At 33.4% G+C, this 17,500-nt stretch overlaps 1 protein-coding gene across 2 annotated transcripts in view; it reads left to right on the top strand.

The window, feature by feature from the left end:
- Positions 1-13,979: 13,979 nt before the first annotated feature.
- LOC115218923 (neuronal acetylcholine receptor subunit alpha-10) overlaps positions 13,980-17,500 on the top strand; it is a 1,131,344-nt gene continuing 1,127,823 nt past the window's right edge. For both annotated transcript variants that reach the window (XM_029788944.2, XM_036499212.1), the window contains exon 1: positions 13,980-14,001. The gene's annotated coding sequence lies outside the window, so the exon portion shown is untranslated. The remainder of the gene's footprint in view (positions 14,002-17,500) is intronic.

The raw sequence follows: 17,500 nt of genomic DNA, 5'->3' as shown, positions 1-17,500 counted from the left end.
ATTCTCTGCTTATTTGGAATGAAAGAAGAGCGTCATAAAATCGAAACAAGATTTGCTCCATATACTCCCAGAAAATGAACAATAAATATATATTGACGGGTCCTGAAAGCCATACACGCTCGCACACACAACGACGCACGAACTTACACACATGCAACCCTTTCACAAAGACATGAACGACAGGTTTTGCTACTCGAAATTTTCACAGAATCTACACCATACACACAAACACATATGATAACCGTCTCTCCTGACAAGTGAACGTGTTGCGAGACAATCCGAATATCAGTTGCAGTCTATTAAGTGACATCAATAAATCGAGGCTAACACATGAAATGACCTTATGCATGACCAAATAATCATTTCTAGAATAGTTTACAGATCAGGTAATACTACATAGACTGTATATATTTATGATTGTCTCTTTGAAATTATCGTGTTATTTATTTTGGAGAACACTAGCTTTTAATTTAAATCTTGTATATGTATAAATATCTCAGTGGCTTTTACTTATTTTGCGCATTCATGCGCATTCAGTTGGCAATAATGATATATTAGTTTTATTTGTATAACTCATTTACTTTTCACGTTTTCATCCTACGGTGTTTTATTAACGATTATTTTTTAGAACCGAATGTGAATCCTTCTCCTCTAGCATTAGTATTAAACGTGTAGTATAACTACAAAAACAGTATGACTACATATTTATATTTATTTCTTTAATGCCCACAAGGGGCTAAACATAGAGAGGACAAACAATGACAGACAAAGGGATTGAGTCGATTACATCGACCCAGTGCGAAACTGGTACTTTTATTTATCGACCCCGAAAGGATGAAAGGCAAAGTCGACCTCGGCGGAATTTGAACTCAGAACGTAACGACAGACGAAATACCGCTAAGCATTCCGCCCGGCGCGCTAACGTGTCTGCCAGCTCGCCGCCTATATATAACTACATATTTATATTACTAACAATTTGCTTTAGTAAATTATTGTCGAAGAAATTATTTTCCGCCGCCAGTTTTAAACTTATTAGTTCTTTATCTTTTAAATGGGATGTATAGTAGCGAAATGACCGAATCCACAATAGTCTATTGGGCGTCAAAGACTTTTATAATGCTTATGTGTGTGTACCAAGCGTGTAATGCTATGCGCATGTTTATTAGGCTCCATGCTCTGAATGTGTATCAACTGACTTAACCTGATTACTTCGATTCACCTAGACGTTGCAATATACAAAAGGGAAATTGTATTAAACTGAAAGCTACTTTCCTGCGTAATTTGATGTCTCATTTCTTCCAAGTCTAGAAATCTTCTGATAAGCATAAACATCTACAGGATCTTCGCATGTTACGAATCAAGATTTAGGCAAAAATAAAGTTATATTTTCGTTAATAAAATTCACACAAATTAGTATAAGCCATGGCGGAATTAGAAACACTGTAAGGAAAAATAGAGACTATAGGAAAATGTAATAAACATATAACAATTCGGAGAGTGATGATTTCATTTGGTGATTTCACTTCTGTTACACCAAATGCCGTACGTTTCAATTTGATTTCTGTTATTATCACTCTTTAGTTGGTACCTTCTCTATTTTTGCGAAGATGATAATTTTATTTTACATATTCCCCTGTTAGCAACATTTCTTCTCAATAAGAATCGATACAATTTATAGTGTTTCATGTATTTTATGTTTTTCAAATAACTTATTTACTGTAAATAATATGGTTTGGAGCTATCTAATCTAAATCTCTTGAAATCAAAAATATGAAATATTTGAAAAATAAATTAGACACACTATGATATTTTAAACGCTTTTAGCTATAATCAATTCATCGTAACAGAGTTATTAGTGTTTCACTTGAGAAATCAAGATAATTGTGCGGCATGGTCTCCGCATTTGAACATAGTCATCATAAATATTATTTGCGCCAATCATAGATTTACATTGTTACATCAAAACAATAATTTTTTTTATAGAAAATTACCGAAACTTATTTACAGCAAACAAACAAAATGCCACAGAGTCGACTTCTTATAATTTATTTATCAGTTCATTTTATGATTATATAATTAACTGAGTGCCTACTATTGAGACGTGACTAGAGAATTATAAATTGTGGGTTTATAATCATCTATTTATATATGGAAAAAATTATTTGTACACACAGACAAACACATATACGCAAATGAAATTAAGCAGTGTTATTTGGACTAAGATAGCAAAACATATAACCGATGTTTATAACAACATGTAAATCCTTATATTTCAAAACTCCAGTGTATGGAGGTGTGTGATGTATGTGATGTGTGTAAGGGTGTATACGTGTATGCGCGTGCGTGTATGGTGGATGAAGCTGCTTTCCACTTTACATCATCTAGAACAAATCTCTTGTTCGGCACAGAAACGACGAACAGTCTCACCTTTAAGAGTATTTGGAAACATGTGTGCTTTATACACTTTTGATTGCCCTCAATATTCATCAACACCCAGTAAGGTTAGTTTATGACCCTGTAACCTAGTGGTTCAGGAAATGTCATTGATAAACACTACACGTAACAATATAACTGAGGAAGATTTGTTTAAGTAGCAGTGCACGATAATGTCTCAGCTGGGCAGCTGTTCACTGATTCAAATAAGTAGAAAATAAAGTGTGTGTGTATATATATATATGTGTGTATGTGTGTCTGTGTGTGTATGTGTGTGTGCGTGTGTGTCGCCATGTTGATTCGCTAGCTTCTGCACGCATTTTTTTTTTCTCTTTGTTTCTCTCCGTGTTTCTTGTCTGTGTATCTTTCTGTTGACGAGCGTAGGCTCGAAACGTAAAAGACTTGTTTTATTTATATTCCTGAGCGCCATACTAATGCAATTGTTTGTTTGTATTCCACCTGCCATCGTCTTTGTTTATTTTCATAAAGCTTCTCGTTATATATATATATATATATATATATATTATATATATATATATATATATATATATATTATATATATATATATATATATATATATATATATATATATATATTTATATGTATATATACGTATATATATAGGTATATATATACATATACATGCATACATACATACATACATACATACATATATATATATATGTATATATATATATATATATATATATATATATATATATATATATATATATATACATATAATGCAAAATAGGACAAGAACGCAAAACATCCAGACAGGTGATACAAAAATGGGACAACAAAACATCCAGAAAGACGATACAAAGAAAACAAGGACGGGTTATTCGGAGTTTTCTTTCCTCAGTCGAGTTCCAGATTATCTCTGCAATTTTGGCTGGTTATACTTGAGATTGCTCCAATCTGGCCTACCACAAGGAAAAACAAATCTAAGAGCATTAGATTCCTTGGAAAAAAACAGGGAATGTATACGAAAACTTGGACGGCAAAAAAACGGAGAATGTTACACAAATACAAATAACAAGACATAACAACAGGTGTCTTTCGACTATTTACGAATTAAATCAAGCTGACGTGTGTGGAAATGAAGCCTTACGGCAGGGATACAAAGTACATTGAGGAATATAGATATTGCAAGGACGGCTTGTGTACCAAGAAAGAAAGATCAGCTTTGGCCGAACACTGGTCACGTGGGGAGAGAAGAGAAAGAGATAGAGTCAGAAGGACAGAAGTATTAAGGAAGGGGCTAGAAAAATGACAGGGTCACAGTGAATTCAAAAGGGGAGGTAAAGTGAGCAAGAAGAGAAGGCGGAGAAATGTGAGAGGGGGAACGAAAGAATGAACAGTGGAATGAACGGATAAGCGTGAAAGGACTGATAGAAAGAAAGGATAGAGTCGTACAAGATTTCGATAGATATATACTTACATATAAGAGACCAAAGTGTACGAACGTCGATATATATAATACAAAATGGGACAAGAACGCAAAACATCTAGACAGTTAAGTGATACAAAAAAGAGAGAACAAAATATCCAGATACATGCCACAAAGCAAACAAGGACCGGTCATTCGGAGTTTTCTTTCCTCAGTCGAGTTCCAGATTAGCTTTGCAATTTCGGCTGATTATACTTGAAATGTATATATATATATTATATATATATATATATAATATATATATATATATATTTAGTTACATATATATTAACTTATATATAAGTACACACACACACATATATATATATATACATACATACATACAAATGTACATATATATATATGTGTGTATGTATATATTTATATACATACATTTGTGTTAGTATATAATCATATACATGCATGTATATATATATATATATATATATATATGTGTGTGTATGTATATAAGTATGTATGCATGTATGTAAATATGTGTGTGAATTTATTAGGTATATGTTCAAATTTATATATCTTTAAGATGCTTGTATATGATTTTGTTTCAATACAATTGAAATCAATTTAAGTTTTCAGTATTAATTCTTTTGCATTCTGTTCATCGTAAAATGTTGGTTCCAATAACATTCCACTACACCAACGTTTTTGGTGCTTGAAACTGAGAAATAAATATTATAGTCTTTTCAACGAAGTTATTATTGTGCATGTTTTCCGTTTTGATATAAATACTTGAAATACAGTGTTTCTTGGCATTCTTAATCAAACACAAGCCTACACGCATTGTCTCAGAAAAATACGAGGACTTTCGTTTTAATGTTAGCTTCCGCTTGTATTTATATTTTTTATGACTATTCATTTAATAACCGGAATATCATATGGATTTGAAAATATCTGTCCAATTATGTTTTGTCAGACATTTCTCACCATCACTTGGAAACATGCAATCAATGATTATATGAAAAAAAAAAACAATAAATAGCTTGGTGTATAATACACATTATAATATCATTCATCGTAGTTGATGATTTACAATAAATGCAGTGGGTGAAGGAGGAAAACTTGAAAGAAGTCAAAGCAAAAATTAAGATTTAGACACGTAATCCATTATTTCTATAAAAGAAATTAAACATTTTCCGTAACTCTCATGATAAATGTTGCAGAATGTGTTAGTTTATGCTTTATAAATTGAGGACGTTAGAAATGTTTCCTGAATCATTGAAAGTCAATAGAGATTTGAATTTTGTTTCAAGATGTTTCTATTACACCGTACTGAAATTGCTTCATCTTACAGGGCTACTGACATAATGACGTTGAGTATTATTCATCCAAATTACTAGCATTCTAGATTTAATGGAAGCAAATTGGGAAAGTGTAACAGTTTCATTTTAAAAACTTTACGAAATTTTCTACACAGCAGTTCAAAGCAAGTACATACGTGAGAAATCCGTTGATGTATCATGATGTATCATGATGTATATATATATAGGTGTGTGTGTGTGTGTGTTTGTGTGTTTGTGTGTGTATGTGTGCGTGTGTATGTGTGCTTGTGTGTTTGTATCTGTATATATATATGTATATTGATACGCACTCGCTACCAACGTCTCTGTTATGCATTTCCATCTAAATTAAGCAATGCAAGATTCAAGATTGGACAATATATTTATAAAATATATAGCTTACGTTCGTACATAATATAACCATAATATATCGTCAACTTGGTAGAATGCAATGTATTCTACCAAGATGACACTATATTATACAAGATGGCAATCCATTATACTTAGATACAAGATATATGTTTGCTCCGGTTGCTTCATCTGAAGAGTTGTCTCAAGCAGGTGTCATGATACGCAGCTCTGGCACTTTTATACATTGCTGGGGCTATCACTCAAGTTGCTGTATAGCCGATTTCTCCCATAATGTGAGAGGCAACCAAACGTAGAATAGGAGAATAGAAAGAAGCCCAGCCGTGATAATTTATGTAGAGAATATCTGAGGCGAAAATACAAAGCTTGACTGGCGGTAATTTTATTTATTGTACAAAGAATGATAAACAATCTTGTAGCGATTTATCCGAGCCAAGAACAACACTGGCAGTTCACTCTTATGCGGACACACATCAACAGTAAAATAAATGGAAAATGTATGCATTATAAATGTTAACATATGACGCATTGCATTATACATTAATATTATATGTCACAAAATATTTCACGTATATCACGCATTATAGCAAATAGTAATAAAAAGTAACGGTGTCATAGAATTAAATGAAATATGACATGATGTAAGTTACCATAATCACGCATAACATAATGTGGAGCACATCACAACGTGACATACTTAACGACTTTGTAAACTAACTTAATATAAGAGTGACTATACAATAGTGCTTGGTGTCTGTCTACTTAACCACACACAGAGCACTCACACACATATATACATGTAAAGATATATATGTGTGTGTGCGTATAATCACAATAATAATAATAATAATAATATAATAATAATAATTATAATAATAATAATAATAAATAATAATGTAACATCAAAAAATGAGACCGCGGTATTAGAGAAACAGAGAATTAGTTATATATGTTATAATTTAGAACAGACAGTAAAGGGTTGTCTTTATAGTATTCGGAGTTTCCAATATCGGAGCAAAGAGCTACGATGCACTCTCGTCGGTTATAAATGGCAACAGACTGTATCGAAAAAAAAAAACATTAAATAAAAGGGAAGTAACTCTAATATGTGGTGAAGGAAATAAGATAAAATATAAATAGTGCACACAACCATACTGTCACAATACATAAACATAAACCTCGAGCGTTTACAACGTCTACATATGTACATATACACACATATATGTATATATATCATATAATATAATATAATATAATATAATATAATGTGTGGCATTTATACGGTTTTTATAATAAGACTCCGAGTTTCGGATGTCGGGGCAGAAAACTGCTCCGGCATCAAGTCAGTTGTCGAGGCAATCAAAAATGCTTTGAAAATGGCCATTCACCCTTTTTAACGGTCGTTCTAATAGCTCATTTGTCTTAATAATAGCTCATTTGTCAATTACATAGTAATTTCCCTTTGTTTAACATTTTCATACCATTTTTTGATTGCTTCGATAACTTACGAGATACGGGAATAATTTTCTGCCCCGACATCCGAAACAAGGAGTTTTATTATGGCAACCGAATGATTGTAACATATTATATTGGAGCTAATTTCCTCTATTTACATAATATCGAGGTCTTATTCATTTTGTTGTCTTATCATTACTATTAATATATATATATATATATATATATACATACATACACGTACAAACAAGCCCACATATGCGTGAATGTTTGTGATGCGTCTGGGTGTACGTTCATACTTGTGAGTGTAAGCGTGTGTGTGAGTGTGTGTGTCTATGTGTGGGTATGTGTGTGTGTTCCTGTATATACGTATATGCGTATTCACAAATTTAGATAAAGAAATTAAGTCATAGCCTTATCATTCGACATGCGCACATACTGTCATATTAGTGAGTCTCTCGTTCTCTCCTACTTTGTATATATATATATAATATATATATATATATATATATATATATATATAAATAATATATACATATATAAATACATATATGTACACACCTACATATTAATGTTTATATACATGCGCATTTGGGTACAGGACATCAAAGAAAACGGAGACAATGTGAAACGAAAACAGAAACGAAACCTTAGAAAACAAACTCTTTCGAACAGCGAAAACAAACAAACAGAGAAATGAGAGAGGCAGCATACAGAACATTCCACTTCATCAGTTGGCCCCTGTTTGATCTACTCCGTGTTTTGGAGATAAGGACAAGGCGCGATTTCATTAAAACAATCCTTCCCGCAAAGCAAACTAAATAAAATTTGGGATGTTTTGCGGAGAGTGAAAGTGGTAAAAAAAACAGGACAGTGAGAACAAAATTATAAAACAAACGGGCGGTTAAACCAAAATGATGTGAAGATTATGAACGATAGAACGACGAGCTCTGAGAAGAGACAGGTAAAAGAACGTGTTGTCTTTACGAAGGAAGCGAAAGTAAGAAAGATAGATCGCCGTTCGTCGCGTGTCATCAACGAGAGTCAAGGGGGAAGAATGAGAGAGAGAACTGTGAGGGAGAGAGAAGAAGAAATGCTAAAGGGTGGGATTGAAAGACAGAAAGGAAAAACAAGAGATGGAGATAGATAGACAGAGAAAAAATAGAATAAGAGCGCGCATCGTAATTATTAGGATTAAACTTACTTGGAAAAGGATATCTATCTATCTATCTATCTATCTATCTATCTATCTATCTATCTATCTATCTATCTCTCTCTCTCTCTCTATATATATATATATATATATATATATCTTTCTCTCTCTCTCTCTCTCTCTCTATATATATATATTATATATATATATATATTATATATATATGTAACACTTGAAGCGAGCTCCTTAAAAAGAGATTCAGCTGCAGATCATATGATTTCATACTTAGTGCACAAAATGCACTTTTTAACCGTCAGTGTAGACTTAATCAAGTTACTTAAAAATGAACAAAAATCTGCATACCGGATGAACCCCAAATGTATCCAACATAGTGTATTAGAGTTGATCACTCGAATATACCTATTTAAGCGGCAGGCTTTTCGAATTACAGCTCGGTACACGTGCACATACAGAATAAATCAGTACTGAATATCTTCTGGTTAAATTTCAATTTAAAAAATAGGATAATATCTTTATAAGAATTTTTCAAGTAGTCAATGTGAAAAAAAACGTCATAAGGGGTAAATTATAATTATACCTTTTAAATATACTTATTTATATGAAGGGCACTACTAAACATAAATGCTCCAAATTATAAGGGATCCGTCAAAACTACCATAATAAATACGATGACTACTTGGTAAATTCTTATGAAGCTTTTATCCTATTATTAGATTTAAAAATTCATATATAAATTTCAATTTATGTATATATATATATATATATATATAGTTGAGTGTAGAAATTCGGGGAGAGAAGAAGGAGATGGACGATTCAATTCGATGCTGCTGCCGCATTTTGTCGTACGGGAACGAGAAGATTTGCATCCCCAGCCAAGAATTTCGGAACTAACACATGTCCTTGTGGAAGCTGTTGTGAGCGGCTGAAGAAGGCCACAGACATACATTATGATTTGTTATGTATCTGTCTAATAAAGGCCCGAAACATATGTACCGCTGAATCTTTCGCCTCATGTTTTTATATATATATATATATATATATATGTGTGTGTGTGTGTGTGTGTGTGTGTGTGTGTATGTGTGTGCGTGTGTGTGTTTGTGTGTGTATACATATATATGAAGGTTCATATCGGCTTTCAAAATAGAACATACACGTCGTTTTTATTGTTCGTAGGAGTTGATTAATCAAACTATGTCGTACATTTTATATCTCTGTGTGTCAGTACGAACACACACAAATCCACAAACATGGTCACACACGCAAGAATATGCGCACACCCAGACACATGCAGAAAATACCTGCACATGCGTGCTACATGGTACGTATGTATATATATATATATATTTACATGCATATATGTACACACACACACACACATATATATATATATATACACACATACATACATACGTATATATTTGTATATATATGTATACATACACACACATATACATATATATACACATGTGCAAACACACATATATATATATTATATATATATATATATATATATATATCTTTATGTGTGTATATGCATATATAGTCATGTTTTTCTCCCTCTCACTTTCTCTCATTCTTTCACTATATATGTGGGAGGGTGAATGTATGCAGTTTGTGCATATATATATATATATATATATAGAAAGGTTTATTTGTATTTTTGCCTGGGTGTGCGTACACTAATGTGTTGTAAGTGTGTGTGTGTTTGTGTGTGTCTGTGTCTGTGTGTATGTGTGTGTGTGTGTGTGTGTGTGTTTACGTGTTCCCACTGACAGATATACATTTTCCGACATTGTTTGATTGTTCGACATGTACACTTAATGAAAGCGACGTGTATGCTCTATTTTCAAAACCGATATCCACCTGCATGTTCTCAGGGTACACAAAACCGGAATCTATTCAGAACTCGAGCGCACAAAAAGTTATAAAAGATACTGCTCTTAATTTGACAATAATATTAAGTTTGTTTAAAATGCTCGATATAAATACCTACTATATATTTGAAGTCTATAAGTAATATTCTACGCACAATTGTGTGTTTATTGGTTTGTGTGTGTGTGTTTATTGCCTTGTGTGTTTATTGGTTTCTGTGTAGAGTGTGTGTTTATGTATGTGAGTGTGTGTGTGTGTAAGTGCGTATATTTGTGTGCATACTAATTACCAGCTGAGATATATTCTTGGTTTATTCTCATTCTCTTCTCTTGATATATACCAAGTTCATAGAAAAGTTTTTCCCTGTGTCAAGACTTAATTTATATTCAAACAATTCAATCAAATTCTTAAGGATAACATCTGTTCAGGTAAATACATCCAATCATATTCTGTTGTTTGTTGACATCAATGTGCCCGAAGCTCAATTTAACGATTATATCATGACTAGATTACAGGCAGAAATTTTCCTCAACCAATTTTCAACCTCGTCTATGTTATGGAAATGTCTTCTGTGCCTGAAACAAGCCATGGCTTAGAAAAATGTGTGCTATAATTGTTCAAGATATGGACTGTAGGAAAGCTGAGGAGGCACTTCCAGCTCCAGAAGTTCCTAAAGTTTGCGCTTTATAATGTGGAAGCACTCCGTCGGTTACGACGATGAGGGTTCCAGTTGATCCGAATCAACGGAACAGCCTGTTCGTGAAATTAACGTGTAAGTAGCTGTGCACTCCACAGACACGTGTACCCTTAACGTAGTTCTCGGGGATATTCAGCGTGACAGAGAGAGTGACAAGGCCGGCCCTTTGAAATACAGGTACAGCAGAAACAGGAAGTAAGAGTGAGAGAAAGTTGTGGTGAAAGAGTACAGCAGGGACCACCACCATCCCCTGCCGGAGCCTCGTGGAACTTTTAGGTGTTTTCGCTCAATAAACACTCACAACGCCCGGTCTGGGAATCGAAACCGCGATCCTATGACCACGAGTCCGCTGCCCTAACCACTGGGCCATTGCGCCTCCACGCGCTTTATAATATCGGCAGTGTGAATTGGGTAATTGCTATGTCGTAGGAGAGCGCGTCTTCATCTGACGAATACTGGGTAGCGGCCTTTTAACGCATCATACAGTCACTGCAGTTATTGAGAATAAATGTTACCGTTCGAAGCATGACGATCTGCGAAAAGATCAAATTGCAAAGTTCACACGAAATTTCGCCAAACATACAATTTATTGTAACTATGGGAGGAGACCTTAGGTTTTATTCTCCAATTATACGCTTTCATAGCGGTAACGCATACGTGCATAAATGCAATTGTGTTTCCAAATAAACTACACTTCATGTTTGAAACCCCGATGAAGCAATATAGTGTTACACACTCACCGAACGCTACAGCGGAAGCAGCTCTATGCTACGGTTGATACGATAATAATTAATTTTTAGTTATTTCTTTGTTCTTCTATATCTATCTATCTATCTATCTATCTATCTATCTATCTATATCTATATATCTATCTATTGTCTATCTATCTATCTATATATCTATCTATTATCTATCTATCTATCTATCTATCTATCTATCTATCTATCTATCATATCTATATATCTATCTATCTGTCTATCTATCTATCTATATATCTATCTATCTATCTATCTATCTATATATATATATAATAATATAATATATATATATATACATACACACACAATGCAATATACTTTATTTATTTATATATGTATTTAATGTATTATGTGTGTATGTATGAACGTATGTACGTAAGTTTATATGTTTGTATGAACGTATATATATATATACATGTGTCTGTGTGTGTGTGTGTGTGTACATGCGAGTTCTCCCTTTAATTGTATGCATGTATGTATGGCTTAATACGTATGTGTATATGTGTAAAAGAATAAGCGTATATGTATATATATAGGTATGCATGTACGTATATAAGAAAAAAGAACAACACATGCTATTCAAGATATCTACATGATTTTAAATATCGTATCTCGTTTACTGGCTTACGTATTGCTAGAGAATCTGGATGAAATGTGTGTCCTCAGTTGTTTTTCGTAATACGTAATACTTGCATACTTATCTATGCATTAGTATACGTTTGTATGAATATGTATATAAATATATATAATTATATATATATAATTTCAGTAAATTAAGATTCAAGTGAGTTCCAATGAATTCACATGAATGTGGTACTTAACTTAGATGCAGCAGAAATATTTATGGTATTAACCATAAAATAATGTGGGGTGATTATAAACAAGAAAAAGCAACAAGAATGGATTAGTTGTTCAGTACAATTGTTTCATACGAAGAACAGCTTTATTAAAAGCTGCAAATATTGCAGCAAATACAAGTGTCCCGTATTCATCAGCCAAAGCACATATGAGGCTACACTCATGAAGTTTCGAAGAGAGTTCTATGAAAAGCAGAGTTAGATTGTAAGTTGGATTTTAAGTCTGCTTACACTCTAACTTTGCTTTTCATAGAACTCTCTTCGATACTTCATGAGTGTAGCCTCACCCCTTAGGATGTTTGGAAAACTCATATGTGCTTTGGCTGATGAATACGGGACATTGTATTTGCTGCAATATTTGCAGCTTTTAATAAAGCTGTTCTTCGTATGAAACAATTGTACTGAACAACTAATCCATTCTTGTTGCTTTTTTCTTGTATATATATATATATATATATATATATATATATATATATATATATATATATATTTAAGATCGGGCAATTTTAAATATATTTTCCAGAGAAAATTAAAGCAATGTGTGCAATGTCTTGCAAATAATGAAAAAGCGCAATTATATAAGATACATTTACGCACCAAAGTGCTATATGCTGTTGTTTAATACATAGCATATAGTTTCCAGGTGAGTCTACACACGGCGACACCAATAAATATACATATGTGCATATGTGTGTGCGTGTACATATATATATATATATCAGTGTGATAACCGTGACCGACCAAGCTATCGGATGTTGCTACACATCGCTGGTCACAATGAGCTTCGCATTGATTTAGCCTTTAAATGACGCCACCCCGCTGGCTAAGCGAGCAGGCCAACAGAAGAAAGAGTGAGAGAAAGTTGTGGCGGGACCTCGTGGAACTTTAGGTGTTTTCGCTCAATGAACACTCACAAAGCTCGGACTGGGAATCGAAACCGCGATCCTACAACCGCGTGTCCTTTGCCCTAACCACTGGGCCATTGCGCCTTCACACACGCATTATATATATATATATATATATATATATATATATATGTGTGTGTGTGTGTGTGTGTGTGTGTGTTGTGTGTGTATGTATGTATGTATATGCCTGCGTGTGTGTATACATACATAAAAGTACACTGATAGATGAATATCAGCGGACCCGAATGAATATCGAGTATAATTCATATGAATAATTCATAAATCGCAGTTGAGTCATTGTGATCTTGTCTACAATAAATGACTTCGGATTAGGTAAGAAATGATTTCGTTTGTATTTTCCTTTGGACTTTTTTGTTTTTACATTTTCTTGAGACTTTTCCTTATATAAATATACCTGAGTAAAAGTGAAATTTGACAGCTGCATAAAAATGAATTAAAAAAAAAAAATGATTTTTACAAAAGAAAAGAAAAAAATATTTCGACGTATCAAAAAACATTTTTTAGAAAAACGTTTTTTTAGCTACAATAGAAATGTAAGTATGACGAAAACAAAAACTATATATATATTTATATATAAAGAGAGAAAGAAAATCTATAAGCATCTGGTAGAATATACGATAAAGCCTGGATGGATGGATTAACGTACTGCAGATATACTGAGAAAAGAAAATGTTACACGTAGAGAGGATTTACAAACAGTATAGACAGACGACGCTATATACTTATATGCTAGGTAAGTCCACACGATGTTTTCGCACACTAACGTGCACACACATGTTTACACAAATATGCAGCCACTCATATATATATATATATATATATTATATATATATATATTATATAATATATATATATATATATATATATATTTAAGATCGGGCAATTTTTAATATATTTTCCAGAGAAAATTAAAGCAAATGTGTGCAATGTCTTGCAAATAATGAAAAAGCGCAATTATATAAGATACATTTACGCACCAAAGTGCTATATGCTGTTGTTTAATACATAGCATATAGTTTCCCAGGTGAGTCTACACACGGCGACACCAATGAATATACATATGTGCATATGTGTGTGCGTGTACATATATATATATATATCAGTGTGATAACCGTGACCGACCAAGCTATCGGATGTTGCTACACATCGCTGGTCACAATGAGCTTCGCATTGATTTAGCCTTTAAATGACGCCACCCCGCTGGCTAAGCGAGCAGGCCAACAGAAGAAAGAGTGAGAGAAGTTGTGGCGGGACCTCGTGGAACTTTAGGTGTTTTCGCTCAATGAACACTCACAAAGCTCGGACTGAGAATCGAAACCGCGATCCTACAACCGCGTGTCCTTTGCCCTAACCACTGGGCCATTGCGCCTTCACACACGCATTATATATATATATATATTATATATATATATATATATATGTGTGTGTGTGTGTGTGTGTGTGTGTGTGTGGTATGTATGTATGTATGTATATGCCTGCGTGTGTGTATACATACATAAAAGTACACTGATAGATGAATATCAGCGGAACCGAATGAATATCGAGTATAATTCATATGAATAATTCATAAATCGCAGTTGAGTCATTGTGATCTTGTCTACAATAAATGACTTCGGATTAGGTAAGAAATGATTTCGTTTGTATTTTCCTTTGGACTTTTTTGGTTTTTTACATTTTCTTGAGACTTTTCCTTATATAAATATACCTGAGTAAAAGTGAAATTTGACAGCTGCATAAAAATGAATTTTTAAAAAAAATGACTTTTACAAAAGAAAAGAAAAAAATATTTCGACGTATCAAAACATTTTTTAGAAAAACGTTTTTTTAGCTACAATAGAAATGTAAGTATGACGAAAACAAAAACTATATATATATTATATATAAAGAGAGAAAGAAAATCTATAAGCATCTGGTAGAATATACGATAAAGCCTGGATGGATGGATTAACGTACTGCAGATATACTGAGAAAAGAAATGTTACACGTAGAGGATTTACAAACAGTATAGACAGACGACGCTATATACTTATATGCTAGGTAAGTCCACACGATGTTTTCGCACACTAACGTGCACACACATGTTTACACAAATATGCACCCACTCATATATATATATATATATATATATATATATATATATATATATATATATATATAATATATATATATATATTCTGTTATCTCTGGGGAGAGTAATTCTCATTTGGTGCCTTATAATTTGTCACACTCACCGGTAAAATTTCCACCTATTTCTGATTTATTTTTCTAAAATTTTCGTTGAGTCTTGCAAACTTTTCAATAGTTTTTCACTGTTTCCGTTCTTCGCACTACCTTCCTTCATGTTTGCTTGTGCGAATGTGTGTGGATTAGTGTGTTTGTGTGTGCATGTATATATGAAATGCATGTGTGTATGAAAGCATGTGCGTGTATGCATGTATGTCTGTGTGCATTTGCATTTATGTGTTTACATTTGTATGTATGAATTTTGCTCATTCATGTGTTTGAATTTGCATGTCCGTGTTTGTGTGTTTTTATGTATGTGTGTGTGAGTGTGTTGTATATGTGTGTGAGTGCCTCTGTCTCCTTGTGTGTGCATGTCTTAGTGCGTGTGTGTGCTTTGCAACTATGTACCGTGTTTGTATGTATGGACATGCATCTCCACATGTGTGGACGTGTGTCTCTATATGTGTCCTCGTATGAAGTGAAGTGTGTCTGTGTGAGTATACATGTTTCAGTTTATATTTGCGTATGTGTGCTTGTTCTTTATATAACTTATGTAACTATCAATTTGTATGCTGATCTGTTTGTTTTCATATCCATATGCATACCTAAATGTGCATATACATATATATATATATTCATACGCCCACCAACAAACACACACACACACACATGCATCTATCTACATGACCTCGTGTGTGCCGTTGGCGATTTTTTTCCTCTGTCTTCCCTTCTCTGGATCTTTCCTTCTCCTATGTTTCCGACGAAGAGCTCCGCTCGAAACGTTAAACCCTCCCTCTTTCCTTCTTTCCTGAGCGTCCAATAATACTACATTTGTTCCACGTCCTCGCGTTGTCGTGTTTTTTTGTGCTTTCTTGTTTGGATTAACTATATATATGTGTATATATATATATATATATATATATATATATACACGCCAGATACAATATGAGACAATATGACGACAAGAAACAGTCCTCAATATTCTACTAACCTGTCAAGGACTAACATGGAGGCAACCTGTGTCAACTTGATATCCCCATCTTATCCAAGCACCCAAAGGGCCGAACACTCACACTAGTACGGGAGTACGTTCTCATAAAAGAAACTTCCCCTATACTAAATAGGAAGTATACATAGTAGATACCATACCCACAGTTTACACGAGTAAAATAGTTAGTGGGCCATTATGTAGATAGATGTAGGTATGTATGTGAGAGTGTGTAGGTGTATATATAAATATGTGTGTGTGAGTGTGTTTACGTGTGTGTGTGTGTAGTTAGAAGTATGTATGTGCGTGTGGGTGGGCGTATGAATATATATATAATATATATATATATATATATTATATATATATATATATATATATATACACATATATATATATATATATTATATATATATATATATATATATATAATATATATATATATAGCACACGAATACACAAGCACACATACGACTGAAACACACATGACCTTATATATACACAAACATGCATGCATGTATAGGCACATATACACACACGCACATACTAATCCTCACACATGCGCACAAACAAACAAAAAGGACAAACGATGCTAGTGTGTTTACGTGCCGTAACTTAGCGTTTCAGCAAAAGAATCGATAAAATAAGTACTAGGCTTACAAAGGATAAGTTCTGGGGACGACTTGTTCGACTAAAGATAGTGCTCCAGCATGGCCGCAGTCAAATATCTGAAACAAATAAAATATTTTTAAATTATTAAATATATATATATATATATACACACAGGAGTGTTTGCAACTCATTTAAAATTACACAGTAGCTGTGTAGTAAGTAGCTTGCTTACCAGCCACATGGTGCCGGGTTCATTCCCCCTGCGTGGAACCTTGGGTAAATGTATTCTACTATAGCCTCAATCCGACCAAAGCCTTGTGAGTGGATTTGTAGACGGAAACTGAAAAAAGCCCGTCGCATATATGTATATATATGTGTATGTGTGTATATGTTTGTGTGTCTGTGTTTTTCC

This window comes from Octopus sinensis, linkage group LG1 (genome assembly GCF_006345805.1).
Source record: "Octopus sinensis linkage group LG1, ASM634580v1, whole genome shotgun sequence".
NCBI classification, from domain to species: domain Eukaryota; kingdom Metazoa; phylum Mollusca; class Cephalopoda; order Octopoda; family Octopodidae; genus Octopus; species Octopus sinensis.
The sequence above is the reverse complement of the archived record's forward strand: the minus strand, read 5'-3'. Positions and strand labels throughout refer to the sequence as shown.